At 45.5% G+C, this 15,206-nt stretch overlaps 1 protein-coding gene across 4 annotated transcripts in view; it reads left to right on the top strand.

The window, feature by feature from the left end:
- ATP8A2 (ATPase phospholipid transporting 8A2) overlaps positions 1–15,206 on the top strand; it is a 598,035-nt gene that overhangs the window by 280,995 nt on the left and 301,834 nt on the right. The gene's annotated exons all lie outside the window — the stretch shown is intronic.

Genomic DNA, 15,206 nt, shown 5'->3' with positions numbered 1-15,206 from the left:
GGCACGAAGCTTGTGGCCGCCGCAGCGTCCAAGGTGAGGCTCTTGGTTGAGAGCGGAGGTGAGCAATTTGCACTCTGTCTCTACACCAGGCCTGTGTCTACGGGCTGCAGTTGGCCCCGTTGCTGGTTAAGTCTTCTGTACACATAAGATCCTCAAAATGCTTGACTCGGTAGGAGAGTAATATGCTTCTACTGGATTTAGTGTGTACTTTCGTGGGCGTGTGTCAGTATATGTGTGTGTGTTCGGGCTGCAGATCTGTATTTTATTTTTGTCATCAGAGCTCGGAAGTGATGGTAGGGATGAGTCCTTGTCTCCGTTGAATTGCCCAGAAGCCATTGCTTTCCTATTAGCAGGAAGAGGGTAACGTGCGATTACAGACGGTGGTGTCGGCGAAAGCATTTTGTGTTGGTTGCTCAGAAAAAGAGTACGCTCGTGAGCACTGAGTGGTATATACAGAATTGTTGAATCCCTCTATCACATACCTGAAACTAACATAATACTTTGTGTTAACTCTACGGGAATTAAAATAAAAACTTTACAATAAAAAAAAAAAAGAAACAAACTAGCTTGTGTAGGAAAAAAGGTATTCGCCGTTTTGGGAAAATGCTGGATGAATCATCATTTCCTTTTTTTTTTTTTTTTTAATTGTGAGTCCCTGATCATGCTTGATTTTTGTGTCAAACCGATGGTCAGTGAGCCGAATGCGGATTGCAGTAGTGTTCTGTTTGGATGGCGTTGTGAATAATGGCAGGTGGTACAGGACATACCCCAGTCGGCCACTGACCCCGCCCCGCCTTCATGTCCGAGCTGTACCTTTATTACCTGTCTGGTGCCCTGAGATCATTTACCTACTTGGTACCCAACGCATATTTTCAAATTCTTTCTCAAACAGAAGCAAACAGATAGTAAGGCGTACGTCTGTTCAATGTATATTTGTATTTTGTCTCTCCAGATGTCTTCTGACAATGGTTTAATAAGAGCAGTGAAACACTCAAAATTGCTAAAGAATAGACTAAGAAGGTTTAGGGCAAGGATTATATATTAACTACCTAATTAGCCCTTAAATCTGTGGCACTGATCTTAATGACTGAGTTTAGCAGAGTGGGAAAGCTTGTATGTTTCCTGTTTCCTGAGTGAACAATCCTGGTATTGAATGATTCTGGCTTAACCTTTTTCGATCTCCCTGGAAACATTTTTGCTTCTAGGTTTCCCTTACTCCTCAAACGTTGCTAAATTAGCACGGGCTTTGAAAACCCCCCAAAAGTCCTCTCCATTTCACATGCTTCTCATATTTGTTCTATTGAAAGTGTTGATCGCAAGACAAGCTCAAGTCTGAGCCCGGATGGCATTGATCTGATTGATTCCTCTGTGTGCTCTCTCTGTGGCCATGGGCCTTCTTCTGGAAAGACCATATCGAGTTCGTCCACTGTTGTGAATGAAAATAATCAGCTGGCGAAAGCATAGAATTAGAAACCTCTTGGTATATTTATTTCTGTGTCCCAAGAATTCTGATTTAAAGCAGACTTTATTTCAAGTAATGTGAACAGTAGGTCGTTCAGGAGTCTCAGATGAATCAATGTTTTCTTCCCTTCTCTCCAAGAAAATCTATTTAAAGCAAAGGTCAAATCTGTGTTGGATTTAGAACCCATTAAATGTAAGTCTGGAGAACAGGGCCACTTCTTTTCTATTCTTTACATACTTTCAAGCACTAGGGACACTCCGGTCTTCTGCAAGCCATCATTTCCCACATTTTTCTGGTGTTTGTACTTGGGTTTTTTGTTGTTCTGGAGGATAGGGTGTTACCCGGAGCCTCTGGACCCAGTGAATTTGAGCCCTTGTGAGTCTTTGAGCTTATGTGATTTAGGAGTAACTTAAACCTTTAACAATTGCCTCGGAGGAGTTGATTAGGCTTTGAAGTGTATCTAAGAAAGATATATTAATGCATGTATTAATGTGACACATTTAATTGACATGCTCCGAAATTGAACTCCTATGTGCCCTTCCTCTCTCTCCCCCTTCCCTCATCCCTCTGTCCTTTTCCATCTCCATGAAGGTTGTCAGGCTGTTGCCCATATTACCATCCCCACGCACTGCCCTCACATTGTTACCAAACCCTGCACGTTTTACCTCTGAAAAATCTTCTTTCACTTCCTCAGTCCAGGGCTTGCTGTAGGTGTGGGTGTTGGCATGGTGTCCGAACTTGTCCCTCAGCTCCCCGTGGCCTTTCGCTCAAGAAAGATTCGGATAAATCAGTGCCCTGAGGGGCATAAATCGGGAGAGGGAAATGGGTGTGCACAGGGGAGTGTGCTTTTAAGTAGAGTCACCGAGAAGGATCTCATCGGGGAGAGGGGACGAGCCATTGGAAATCTGGGAGAGAGCTGGAAGGGAGCAGGAGGGCGTATTTGAGGAACACCAAGATGTCAGTGGGTGCCGTGGTCAGAGCCACAGTTCGGGGGGGTTGGGCCCCACGGGGCAGGGTGAGGCCCTGGCTCTTGAGAAGCTTCTGAAGACTGAACCGAATGACAGGATCTGCCTTTCTTGTTACCAGGACTCTGTTATGTTGAGAAAAGAGAACAGGGTGGGGGTGGGGAAAGGGCCAAAGCCGGGAGGCAATTTAGGAGTTTGCTATGAAGGTGTAGGAGAGGGAAGGTGGCTTTAGCAGGGCCTTGGTGAGAGGTGGTCAGGTTCTATATGTATTTCAAAGACATAGGTCACATTGTTGACTGATGGATTGATTATTTAGGGTGTGCAATAAAGGAATAAGAATAAGCCCAATGTTTTTGGCTTGAGTACCTGGAATGTTGAAGGAGGGAGTAAGGAGCCCAGTGTGGACATGATGTTTGCAGTTCCTTATGAGACAACCAAGTGGAGATGCCAAGTGACGTTGTTGGATATTCGGGTCTGGAATTTGGCGGAGAAGTTCTACCTGGAGATATAAACTTGTGAGTCTGTCATATTTAAGGACGTAAGACCAGCTGAGATCCCCAAAGATACACGTAGGAAATGTCCTTGAACTGAGCCTTGAATCATTTTTCTTATAGGATTCAGAAATTCAGCTTTCTTAATGTGGGATATCCCCTTTGTCCCAAGCCCAGGTTTCAGGGGCATTTCTAGGTGTTCTTCTTACATACACGGACAGGTGAGGACAGTTGTCAGGCCACAGTCCTTCTGCAGAGTTGTTTTCAAAGGAGTGCCCTGCTGTCCATTCCTAATCTCTGCTAAGCGTTCCAGTGTTAAATTTGCCTTTTGGTAGTTTTCTCCTGCTCCTTGCCCCTCCCCTGTTAGAGTCTATGTCTCTGTCATGGATGTTATTATTCTTTTCTTCACAGTCCCCTATATTAGCCCTTAGCCTGTGTTCTCATTCATGTGCACCTGGTGGAAGGCAAGGGAGTTCTCTTTTTGTCCCCACGACTTTGAATATCACCTGCATGTAACAGCATAGCGTTTGTTGAATTGAGTTTAATTTCTTAAGGCTCACAAAAGTGGTTTCTGTTTTATATTATACACACACGCATATATGTATGTATTATATGTCTACACATACCCATATATACACATGGTATTTGGTATTTTATAATAAATATTTTATATATTTTATGTTTTTTCTAGGATATCATGTATATCGTGTATGTGTGTGTATATGTGTGTGTGTGTGTGTGTGTGTATTATTTATTTTCTTCTCAGAATAACTTTTCATCTCTTGTCTCAAGCATTTAGTACTAAGGCTTAGGAGCCCAAAAATGTGTACGTGAAGAAAGAAGTTCTTATAGGGGCGCCTGGGTGGCCCAGTCGTTTAAGCGGCCGATTTCGGCTCGGGTCATGATCTCGCGGTCCGTGAGTTCGAGCCCCGCGTCGGGCTCTGTGCTGACAGCTCAGAGCCTGGAGCCTGTTTCAGATTCTGTGTCTGCCTCTCTCTGACCCTCCCCCGTTCATGCTCTGTCTCTCTCTGTCTCAAAAATAAATAAACGTTAAAAAAAAAAAAATTAAAAAAAAAAAGTTCTTATAGACACATTCAGAGTTATTCCTTCCATCCAATATGCCATCTTATGCAAAAATTTCAGTACTACAGCTGACACTTCATTTTTCCCTATAGAAATTCTAGCCATCTGGAAAATGTGTGTGTGTGTGCGCGCGCGCGCACGTGTTAAAGGTGAAATCTCTACTGAAAGCTATTTCAGGAGCTTCAGGAAATCCTCATTCCTCTGGACAGCTTTTGGGTTTTCAATCTGGGAATTTGCATGTTCTCTCAGTTTTACTAGTTTAATTTTAGGGGCTGAACCTTCATCAACTAGGTAGAATAAAGAATCTGGAACCGTGCCTGGATTGGCAACGGCCCACGACAGCTGTAACGAGAATGTGGGCAGAGCCCCGGTGGGACCTCGACTTGTGTCCAGTTAGAAACCAAAGAACACGGTGCTCATCGAGCTGGGAGCGTGGGGCCCCGGCCGGCAGGGCCAGGGGCATGGTGGGAGTGCTAACGTAGCTCTCTGTCTCCCCCCCCCCCCACCCCGACCCCATCACCAGCAAGCTCTGGCCCGCCCTAGTGATTTTCGTTCCCACTTTCAATGGAGAAGTGGGTCAGAGCAACCACAGCACATGCCCACTGACCAGTGATACTTGGCCTCCCAGTGTTGGGGCGACAGTAGGGACCGGGTGGCACCGTGGCCGGCGAGCATTTGTCGGGGATGGTTGGATGTTGCTTCGCAGGAACCACGGGTCTAGGCCTCCCAGAGACTGTAATTTTTCAAGAGACACCGGCTGTCAAAGCTCTCGTGGCTTTTAAATTTTGGATAAAAAATTTTTTTTGCCAAATGTGGGATGAATACTTAACCTAAACTCACCGTGTTGGTTATGTTTCCTGGCCGCTCGAATCAATTGTCAGGACCTTTTCTCCAGTTGGGCATAAACTGCTGTACTTCTGCCCGTAAGCCAGTCTCGGTCTCCTTGGCCGACGCCCTTGTCCGGCTTCCGATGGACTCCTGCTTCTTGAGCCCCGCCGGACTTCGTTTGTGGCACGTAAAACTCACGGCAGGTGTGAGGTATCTATTTGCTTCATACCTGTTTCCTCACGAGCGCGTAAGTGCCTCGAAGAGAGCTTTTGCAGTTCTGTGCGTGGCTGCGTCCTCACATTTGGCGTCCCACGGCCACTTCACGTGTGAGTGGTCTGCCAAGCTAATGTCTCAAGTGCCTTAACAAACTATGAATAGAAGGCCCTTGTCACCAGACGAGTGCAGTGGTGTGCAGAAGGGACAGCAGGAGCAGAGAAGAGATGATTCACACCAGACAGTGAGCGATTGTTCTGGCCAGGGTCAGGAGTTCAGGAAGCAGCAAATATTCCCCCCAGAAGGGGTGGCAAGCGTTTTCTCAGCACCTGCTGTATGCTGAGTGATTTGTTTGTTTGCTTTCTTCACCCAGAGGGAGTGGTAAGGAAACTGCCCAAACGGTTTCTTTTTCCAGTCTTCGGCCGGCATTGATTGAGGGGTTACATGATCCACAAAGGACAAGCGGTGGCTGCCGGAAGTTCGCTCTGAGCTCCGCAGACTTCGGAGGGACTTCTGAGTAGCGGTGTCCCCAGAGAGCAGTGCGGGGTAGTCCAGGGCCAGAGAGGCTCCCTACTCCACCCCCCACCCCCCGTCCCCCCCCGGCGTTCAGACCAGTACTTACAGGGAACGGTAGGTTGCTCTTGAGCCAAAGAGCCACCTGTCTGTACGCAAAGTCGAAGTATCTGCTGTCCCCCAGTCACAGACCCCTCCCCGCGTCCTCCCACATCCGTTTCCCAGCCACTGGCCTCTTTTAGCAGGCCAGACAGACCCTGGCTACCCTCCCCATCTCCTCTCTTGCCCTCTGACCATTCACCAGACACCACGCATCCTTCTCGTGAAATGCGTTTCCTGGTTTTGTCTCTGTGACCCCAGTCAGAGGTTAGACTCTCATCATCTGAAGGCTCCTTGCTGGTCCGCTTCCTGTCCCACTCCGTCATCTCTGCTGTCAGTGGGTGAACATCTGAGTGTGGTATTTTTATATGTAGAAGCCGTTGCTTTGCATTTGGTGTACAAATGCTTCCTTCTGTCCTCCCAGCCTCGCCACCCTCCCGGCACCTTCCCAGCTGTGCCCGTGGTTCCCCAGCCTTACAGGCCTGCGTCGGTACCCGCTGCCCACAGTGGTCTTTGGCTGTCGTGTGCCATTTTCGATGTTTCTCCTTCCTTTGCTCTGGGCCTCTCCACCCCTACAAACCTGTGCACATAATAAGCTCTTAATGGCTAGAGAGTCATTAAAGGTTTTTCTTTTTTTGTTCTATATTTCAATGTAAACTTCTGTCTCCGTGGCCTTGAATCCTTGTCAGTCTGTGTAGACAAGAGAATGGTGAGGGGTGTTCCAGCCTGACTCCCGGCCTGCCCCCCGCCCCCCCCCCTCCCCCCCCAGTTCGTTAATGGATTCTGCACAACTGGGGAAGCCTTCTGGCCAGGCGTATGTGCTGAGAGTTCCTCCTTGCCCAGTCATCAGTGTGGTGATCTCCAGTGGAAATGGGACTTATTCTACACATTTTTGCTTACTTATTTGGTTTTGTTTTAAAAATCCATGTGTAATAAAATACACCACTGATTTTATTCCCAGTTTTAAATGTGCTACCATTGTTCCACATAAACACGAAATATTTTCCTAACATAGCAGGGGATTTGTATACAGCTGTTCTTTCCTCTCACATAACTCTCTCTCTCCCCCCGACTCCTACTGATTCAAGGAAAATCGAAGAGGTCCCACTGGTAGGTGCTTTCCAGAACTTGTCTGAGGTGGCTCAGCCACAGCCGGGGAGCTGTGGGTGGTGGGCCAGTCTCAGCAATTTGTGTGTCGTCTTTTTGCTCCAGTGGGTCCTAGTGGTGAGCCAAAGGTCACAGTTTCTTCGTGTGGCTAGAGCCTTCATGATTCCCTGTTCACTACCTCAGACCACAGCTGCCACATGTGGATTTGGGATTTTTTTTTTTTTTTTAATATACTGTCATGTGCTGTTTGCATGAGTCACACACAGCCTGGGCACATTGTAATTCCTCTGAGAGTTAAGAAGATTTTAGGAGTAGTAAGTGTCGTGGCTGTACTATTGAAATACTAAAGTTAAAACATTGAGTCCTTAAGGGCAGGAAATTAACTAGTTAAGATTATTATGTTCATTTTCCTACATGGCACCTGTAAGGGTTATTCAAAAAGCGAGCATATGGTTTTAAGGAATTGGGCAAACCGTAAGAGACTCTTGGGTACCGAGAACAAACTGAGGGTTGATGGGGGTTGGGGGAGAGGGGAAAGTGGGTGATGGGCAGTGAGGGGGGCGCTTGTCGGCAGGAGCACTGGGTGTTGTATGGAAACCAGTCTGACAATAAGTTATATAAAAAATTGGTTTTATCGTAAAGCAAGGGAGTAGCTCAGAAATTGAAATGACTTTGCGCTACTTATGCTATGCTTTCTATGATGACTTAGCAGATACCAGCATTCGTCACTTGAGCCACATGTGGATCTTTGGTTTGCTGTTGGTACTTTATCGTTCCGTGTAAGATGGCACTCTGTCTTCCTTTGCTAAAGTTTATGTGACATAATTAATCACGCGGTTCATTTCAACTACTTTGCAAATTTTAATTGTCTGGGGATGATTTTCTGCAGTAGTTTCTTTTTAAATTTATAAACGTGATCACCATTGTGTTTGGTCTGGGCATTTTAAAATAACTCCAAGTGTCGAGCAGATTTTAGAGATAGCTAAATAGGTGGTGGCTACGAATACGCCGAAGGTTAAAAATGTAAATCCCCAAAGGTCAGAAAATTAATTAAGTTAAAGTGTTTGTGTTCATAGTAAAATTATTCCTAGTTAGGGTGATATTAACCGTGGCAGTGATTCATTGCGTCTCTGAAGTCTACGGTGACTCCCAGAGATCCAGTCTGGACAAATGTGTGACAAGCAATCGTTCATGGAATTATGGAGGGTCATTTTATACACAGCTGCATGATCACTGACAAATGCTGATTTTGCATTCTTCTTGCGGGAGGGTCACACTTTGAAATCGTTTTCTTAGAGGAAAAGGGTTATCTACTTTAAGAAGAATTCCACATTTTAACAAATTGAAAAAAAAAAAGATTCTCAGTCCATATTCAAATAGCGATGCTTTTTAGAGCATATAAATTATTTTTGAGATCTCCTCATATATAGCCATTCAAGAATATATTTGTTTAGCATGTAAGACGATTCCCGGTACTAAAATCAAAATACAGCTTTTTGAATAAAGTAAGCCTGCTAGGTTTGCTATTTAATATCCTTTGTGATAATGAAAGTGCATGTTTTCAGGGAATTCTTTAACCTGAATGATTTGAGCTCAGCCACAACTGTTAGTCAAATGGTCTTTCAATAAATAGCAGTGATTGTAGTCTTCAGACATTTTCTAGGCCCTGAAGGCTAAAAATAAGTGGACAGTAAATGGTCCCCCCCCCCTTTAAATAAATGGTACTTGTTCATTTACAGCTGCTGCCAGTTTTCTGCCATATTCCCCACCTCCTGTGTCCCCCTTCTCACGCTGTCTGGGATGCCTTTCCACGAAAACGTGGGTCTTCTAGAGACGAGAGATGTGAAAAGAAGAAATTTGAAAAGCAGGATATCCCAGCTCTCCTGAAGAGGGGTTCTTGGGGCTTAGCAGCCTGCACAAGAACGGCCCCTGTGTACTCCCTGAATTATTCCACTTTGCTTACTTGTGTGTCTTAAAATCCCCCCAGACAGAATTCGTTTAATTCATTAAGCATTAGGAAATAGTCAACACCATTAGTCATTAGGGAAATGCAAATGAAAACCACTAAATCTGACACTGCACGCCCACGAGAAGGGCTGAAATCAAAAAGACTGATGGTGCCCGTGTGGACAAGGATTGCGGGGAGCAGCCAGGGCGTGCACATGGGCCTGGGAAGAAGGCGAAGTGCCTCAGCCGTGTCTTTTTAAGTCGGAAACAGCCCCTCCCGGTCTCTTTAAAGTTAGATGAACACTTGGGGCGCCTGGGTGGCTCAGTCGGTTGAGTGTCCGACTTCGGCTCAAGTCATATCTCGCAGTTCGTGAGTTCAAGCCCCGCATCGGGCTCTGTGCTGATGGCTCAGAGCCTGGAGCTTGCTTCAGATTCTGTGTGTCTCTCTCTCTACCCCTTCTCTGCTCATGCTCTGTCTCTCAAAAATGAATAAGTGTTAAAAAAAAAAAAAATTAAAGTTAGATGAACACTTGCCCTGTGTGTCTGTGTAGGTGGTAGGACAGAGTGGTTCCAATCTTAGGTGTCTACCCAGGAGAAGTAGGAGTACGTGTCCACACAAAGACTCAAATACTTACACTAGCGTTATTCATGATCTCCTAAAACCGGAAGCAACCCAGATGTGTAATAACGGGTGAGTGAATTAAACAAAATGGGGCATATTCATACAGTGGAATACGACTCAGAAACAGAAAGGGATTGATGAGTGCAGAAACACCGGACAGATCGCAGAGCCTTAGGCTAGATGAATAGGCCAGACAGAAGACACTGTGAACTCTGATTCTATTTATATGGCATCCGCAAAAAGGCAAAACTATAGTGACAGAGTGGATTGAGGATTGCTAGGGAATGGGTTGGGGGTGGGGTGGGGGTGGGATTGCCTGCAGAATGGCAGGACGGAACGTTTTTAGGGTAATGGAAATGTTCTGTGTGTTGGTTACGGACAGAGTCACATGACTGCGTACCTTTGCCGAAACTCCTTGAATTGTGCATTTAAAATGGCTCAACCTTATATTAATTATAGCTCAATGAAGTCGATTAACCAAAACAAAACCTCTGTAGAGGCTTGTCTGTTGCTGTGAATTCAGTAAATTGAGTTGGTTTACTCTCAGAAGATAAAAAAAAAATTTTTTTGTCAGCAATAGAACATTTTGTGGGAGGTGGAGATGGCCAGTGTAGAGAAATGCTTGATGGGGGTGACAATAAGAGGTGACTTGAGGGTACCAGACAGGTACTTGGGTACATGGAGGCAAGAGGCCAAATTATCTCTTAAGAAGGTTTGCTCAGTGCCTGTGAAATAGCATCCTATCCTCCTCGAAATTATTAGCATTCTAGGAAATCCTTGAAACATTACACACTTAACAGAGATTCCTCTTACTTTTTAATGAACCTTGTTAGATTAGAACAAAGCAACATCCAGAGCAGAAAGGTATCAGCTCTCCAGGCATCAACAGCTGCCAGTAGGGGCCATGAGTAACTATCTTGTCTTCCCAGCCTTGACTTTCTTTATTTGCCTGTCATGGGTTTGCCGGGTTTGTGCTTTGTCTTTTAAGTGTTACAAACTTTCATATCCATTAGGATTTATAAATGCCAAAGTATTGTGCGTGTTAATGCTGTCAGGAAACAAGTGTGATTATATTGGAAGTGAAAATGATAGTAAAATAAAGGCAGTGGCAAGAATAAGAAGAATGCTGCTGTGGCTGCTCTGACAGTCTGGGCAGCGGAAATGGGTGGAAGAGTGGTAGAATGCAGTGGCGAGAGAAGTGACCTATGACAGTGGGCAAGAGACAAGAAAAATAGGCGGCTGGAATGGAAAAACAACAAAACCCTTTTGAACCCATGGTCTAGAGGATGAGCATCACCATTAGATCCTCATTAGCCCGAGGTTAATCCAGGAGAAGGGAGTTTGTTCTCGAAGGCGTAGTATGATTTGGCCGAATTGCTGCTCGTGAAACTTGAACCATCCTGGCTTTCAGCATGGTCAGCTCTGAGCCCGTTGGAATTTGCAGAACATCAAAGTGGGGTCTGAGGCAGCTGCTGCTACCTCAGCGTCTAAGAAATTCCTCTCGACACTTGCCAAGCTCACGGAGGGAGAGGGTTGCCTACCTCGACATTTTTCAGTGTTGCTGGAACGGTTTCATTTTGAGGAGAGATTCCTGCTATCTGCAAATCGGTAGAAATGCATCCAGATTCTAGAAATCTTCATCTTTCTGGGTTGATTAAACCCGGAGTGATGAACCGGAGAGCCACCTTTCAGATCCCACCTGCGCATAAATTCAGATTGAACTTCAGCTGTACTTCAGATGAACCTGAGATCTGTGAGCAGACAACCATTTCCTGAGATCAAGGGTAGCACTGTCTATGCTGTTTATATAATTAAAAAAAAAAAAACAACTGAAAATGGAAAGGCCAGCGTAGAGCTTACTGATAAGAGATGCAGGGCTCCCAGTACAGCTCAACCAAGGGAGCGGTGAGTGTTTGCTGCACCTACAGGAACGGTCTGTAGTTGCCCTCGCTCGCTTTTGGCTATAAACCGTGTGTGTTTTTAATTGCAAAGGAAAATAAAATTGTAGAACGTGTATGAAACCCTGGAAATAGATTGTTTAATATTAATGCCTAAAAGGCAAATTCTAGCGAAGGGTTTTGGAATGTTCTGTATCTTTCTGGGAATGAAACTTCTAGTCCCAACTCCCCGTGCCCCTCATAACAGCTAAGTCCATTGTAACTTTCAGTAATTGGTTTTTTATTAAAATAAGAGACTGCAGTATAAAGTTTAGCGACTAGGCTAAATAGGCATTAACAGGCCCTGGGATCCAACCACAATTTGTAACATCGTTCCTTTGGGAAAATAGATTCTAAGTGCCCAATAACCGACTTACAAATAGACTTTTGAATCATAGTCCATTTGAGAATAAGGAACTGTTTGTGATAGTAATACCTTCGATTGGCTTGCTTGAGAACTGCACAGAAGGGACCTATATTCTGCCACACATGTGCAATGAACCCAACCAGTCTGGGTTTGATCAAAGATTATTGCTGAGTGGGCATTGGAAGGAACTGAAGTGGAGGCTGGAGACAAGTCAAGGGTGGAGTTGGGAGGATGGGGAGTTAGGAGAGGTTTTAGTGGGAGGGAAGGTTTTCAATCTCAAAGGCAAAGGTGCGATTCCGTGTAGATGAAGTGAGAGAACAGGACAGTTTGGATAGGAGCGGCGGTTAGGAGTAGAGAGCGTGGCAGGCAAAAGGAATAAGAAGGGTCAACCAGAAGACAGCTTCTTAATTATAGAGAACAAACTGAGGGTTACTGGAGGGGAGGGGCAGGGGATGGGCTACATGGGCGATGAGTATTAAGGAGGGCAGTTGTGATGAGCCCTGGGCGTTGTACGTAAATGATGAATCATTGGGTTCTACACCTGAAACTAATATTATACCGTACGTTGACTAACTGGAATTTACATAAAAACTTGGAAAAAAGGGAAAGGAAAATGTACCAGGAAGACCAAATGGCCCACATAGTAACAGTCATGTTTGCTGCAGTCTCTGCAAAGGGAAAACGTGACTGCTACGTTTCTACGGTTTGCAGTTCAACTGGGCCAAGGGGTCATCATTCACTTCCACGGGCATCTCCTGCTCCAAGAGGCCTTGTCCTGCCTCCCCTCTCCCTGCGCCCCCGTATTAGCAGCCTTCTCTTCCACGTTCGGTACTAAGCACGGATCTGTCCTACGGCTACTATGTTAGGAGGCTCATTCCGGGCAGTAAACATGATGGCAGTTGTCGTGTGCTCAGTCTGTGTGTTGCCTTGGTCACAGGCCACGTGTTTTCATATCCAAATCCATTATGCCAAGAGTAGTGCTGCATCACCGGTGGGCTCAAGGGGTCGTCTTTTGTCTTAGCTTGGTCCGTTGGCCCCAAAACTGGGTGGCTTAACCGACAGAAATCTATTCCTCATGGTTCTGAAGGCTGGGAAGTCTAAGATCAAGGTGCCGGCAGATCCATTGGCGCCAAGGACATTGGATCCAAGGGCTCTCCTCCGGGTTTGTGGAGCAGCTGTCTTCAGCTGTGTCCTCCCGTGGCTGGAGGGGGGAGAGTAGAGTGGGCGGGGTAGAGAGAGAGAGAAAGGGAGAGAAGGAAGAGACTCCCTCGTCCCTTCTAGTAAGGGCACTGATCTCATTGGGAGTGCCTCCCCCTCTTGACCTAGTTACCTCCCAAAGGCCCCACCTCCAAATAACCATCACACTGGGGATTAGAGTTTCAACATATGAGTTTTGGGGAGATACACACATTGAGTCCACAGCACTTCTCCCGGTACGACTTGGAAACCTGTCAACTCAGTGTCATCCATGTTTCCCAGGCCACTGTGGGCTGTGGCAGACGAGGCTCTCAGGAAGAGGGGCCATGTGTGCGACTCTGTGTCCCTGCCTGCCACTGTTGAAACTCCAGCTCCCTTTCGGGTCCTTCCCTATAACTGCTTGACTGATTGTGGGGGCAAGGGGAGGACTGTCTGTGTCTGAGGAGCATGGTTTCCTCATTAACCATATTTCTGCCATTCCCATTCCCAGTGCTTGGCACCCTCCCTGCTCATGCCCCAGAGCCTCTCACGCTCGCGGGCGGTCAGCTGCCAACCCTTAGGCTGAGGAAGAAGGCTCCAGTCTGTCTTTATGAGCAGGACAGAAATAACCCTAAGTGGAGAAAGTACCCTCCATGATCTTACCGCTGCTGCGTATCTCCATTTGTACTGTGCCCCCTTAAAACACAGCCACAGGCAGGGGTCTCCTCATCTCAGGGATTTGAATTCTTCAACCTTTTCCTCCATAAGTCCAGGGGGTGGGGTGGCAGCGAGGGTAAGTTTCGCTGGGCTAGACGGTGCCTCCACGACAGTATTGGCACGTTGTCCAAGGACCAGTTCCATACATCTTGCCTCGTCCCTTTCAGTAAGATATTTTCTAGGAGGTTTTTCTGTGCCCCCTGCATCGACCTCTGGCCAGCACCCTCTCCAGAATTGCCCAGACTTGTCTGAGTTTCCCGGTGCACACACCCAAGCTGCCACACCGGGATTTCTCTGAGTGGGTGGGATTTTCTTCTTTCCACCCAGATTCTAAAGGGCAGGCTGTTGGCACAGATGAGGTAAACGTAGACGTTTTATCTGAGATTCAGAATTATGCAACTAATCGAGAGTTTAAAAATGTGTAAAGTTTCCTTTATTTTACTGAAAGTCAACTTTTATTCTTCGGGCACTGTTCTATCCATTATGCCTATGTCACTACGCTGACAAGGAAGGCATTGTCAGCAGCAATGGCATTTATTCACTGCCCAAAGTAGCCCAACTGTGTATTTTCCTAGATGTAGGGTAGTAACCAGAGGAAGAATGGGCTTCATTGAGTGCTTATTATCTGCCAAGCTCAGTGTTAAGCAGGTTGCCCTGATTAGCTCATTTGTTTATAACAAAAGTGCTGTGAGGTAAGTATTCTTAGCCCCGTTTTACACTTGAGAATCGTTGTTTAAAGAGGTTAAGTAACCCGCCCAGGGTCACAGAGGTAATAAGTGGAGAGCTGGGACCAGTCCCTGGGCCATCTGACTCCAGAACGGGGCTCTAGGCCACAATTATGCCTCAAATACATCTTTCCGATAAGTGTTGTTGGAAGTCTCTTACTGAGAATGAAAACTGAGCCGTAAGACAGTAGAACCTGTTTTCCACTTTGTGGTAGTAGCTGATGCTCGGTTTAACCAGCGGTGGAAAGATTCCTGTCCATTTGACATGTTTCTTGAAGACGGTAATTTATGTTATCGTGTGGATCAATTATATGTAAATGTAGCTTAATAGCCAAAGGACAGTCGTCCAGACGATAATTTCAGCAGACTTTTGTGTTTCCCCGATTCATTTAAACCGTATATTTTTGTGAGCCAGAGATTTTATTCTTCTGTTTGAAGCAGATATCCTACTCGTAGTCATAAATTCACCGGGAAGTCAGACATAGTTTTTTTTTTTTAATCCAAAGAATGATTCTATGCTTTAGTTCTATCTGATAAGAGACATCACACCAAGGTGCTTATTTAGGCTGGTACTAATATCTTAAAACATATTATTTTAAAGTGTTTAATTTGATTAAATATTTTCTGGAACATGAAAAACATGATCAGTTTGTTTCTTCTTGTGACGACCCATGGGGAGAAATGGTTTAATCTGAAGATCTCAGCAGAGAAGAGAAATTAATCTTTTGTATTAATTTTATATCCCCTAATACTTTTTGGAGGCTTTAAAGATTATCTTGTGCAAACTGAGAAATGTTTGCCATTTAAGTTTTAGCACCTTTATCTTTTGGAAATAATAAAAAAAAAAAAAACACCACCACCCGTTTGTTTGTATGGAGTCTCCTGTTCTAGAGGCACTGAGAAAACTCCATATGGAGTATAAAGGAGTGGGGAGAAAAACTGTCCTCAGAACCT

Source organism: Panthera onca, chromosome A1, assembly GCF_046562875.1.
Source record: "Panthera onca isolate mPanOnc1 chromosome A1, mPanOnc1 haplotype 2, whole genome shotgun sequence".
Classification (NCBI taxonomy): Eukaryota; Metazoa; Chordata; class Mammalia; order Carnivora; family Felidae; genus Panthera; species Panthera onca.
The sequence above is the reverse complement of the archived record's forward strand: the minus strand, read 5'-3'. Positions and strand labels throughout refer to the sequence as shown.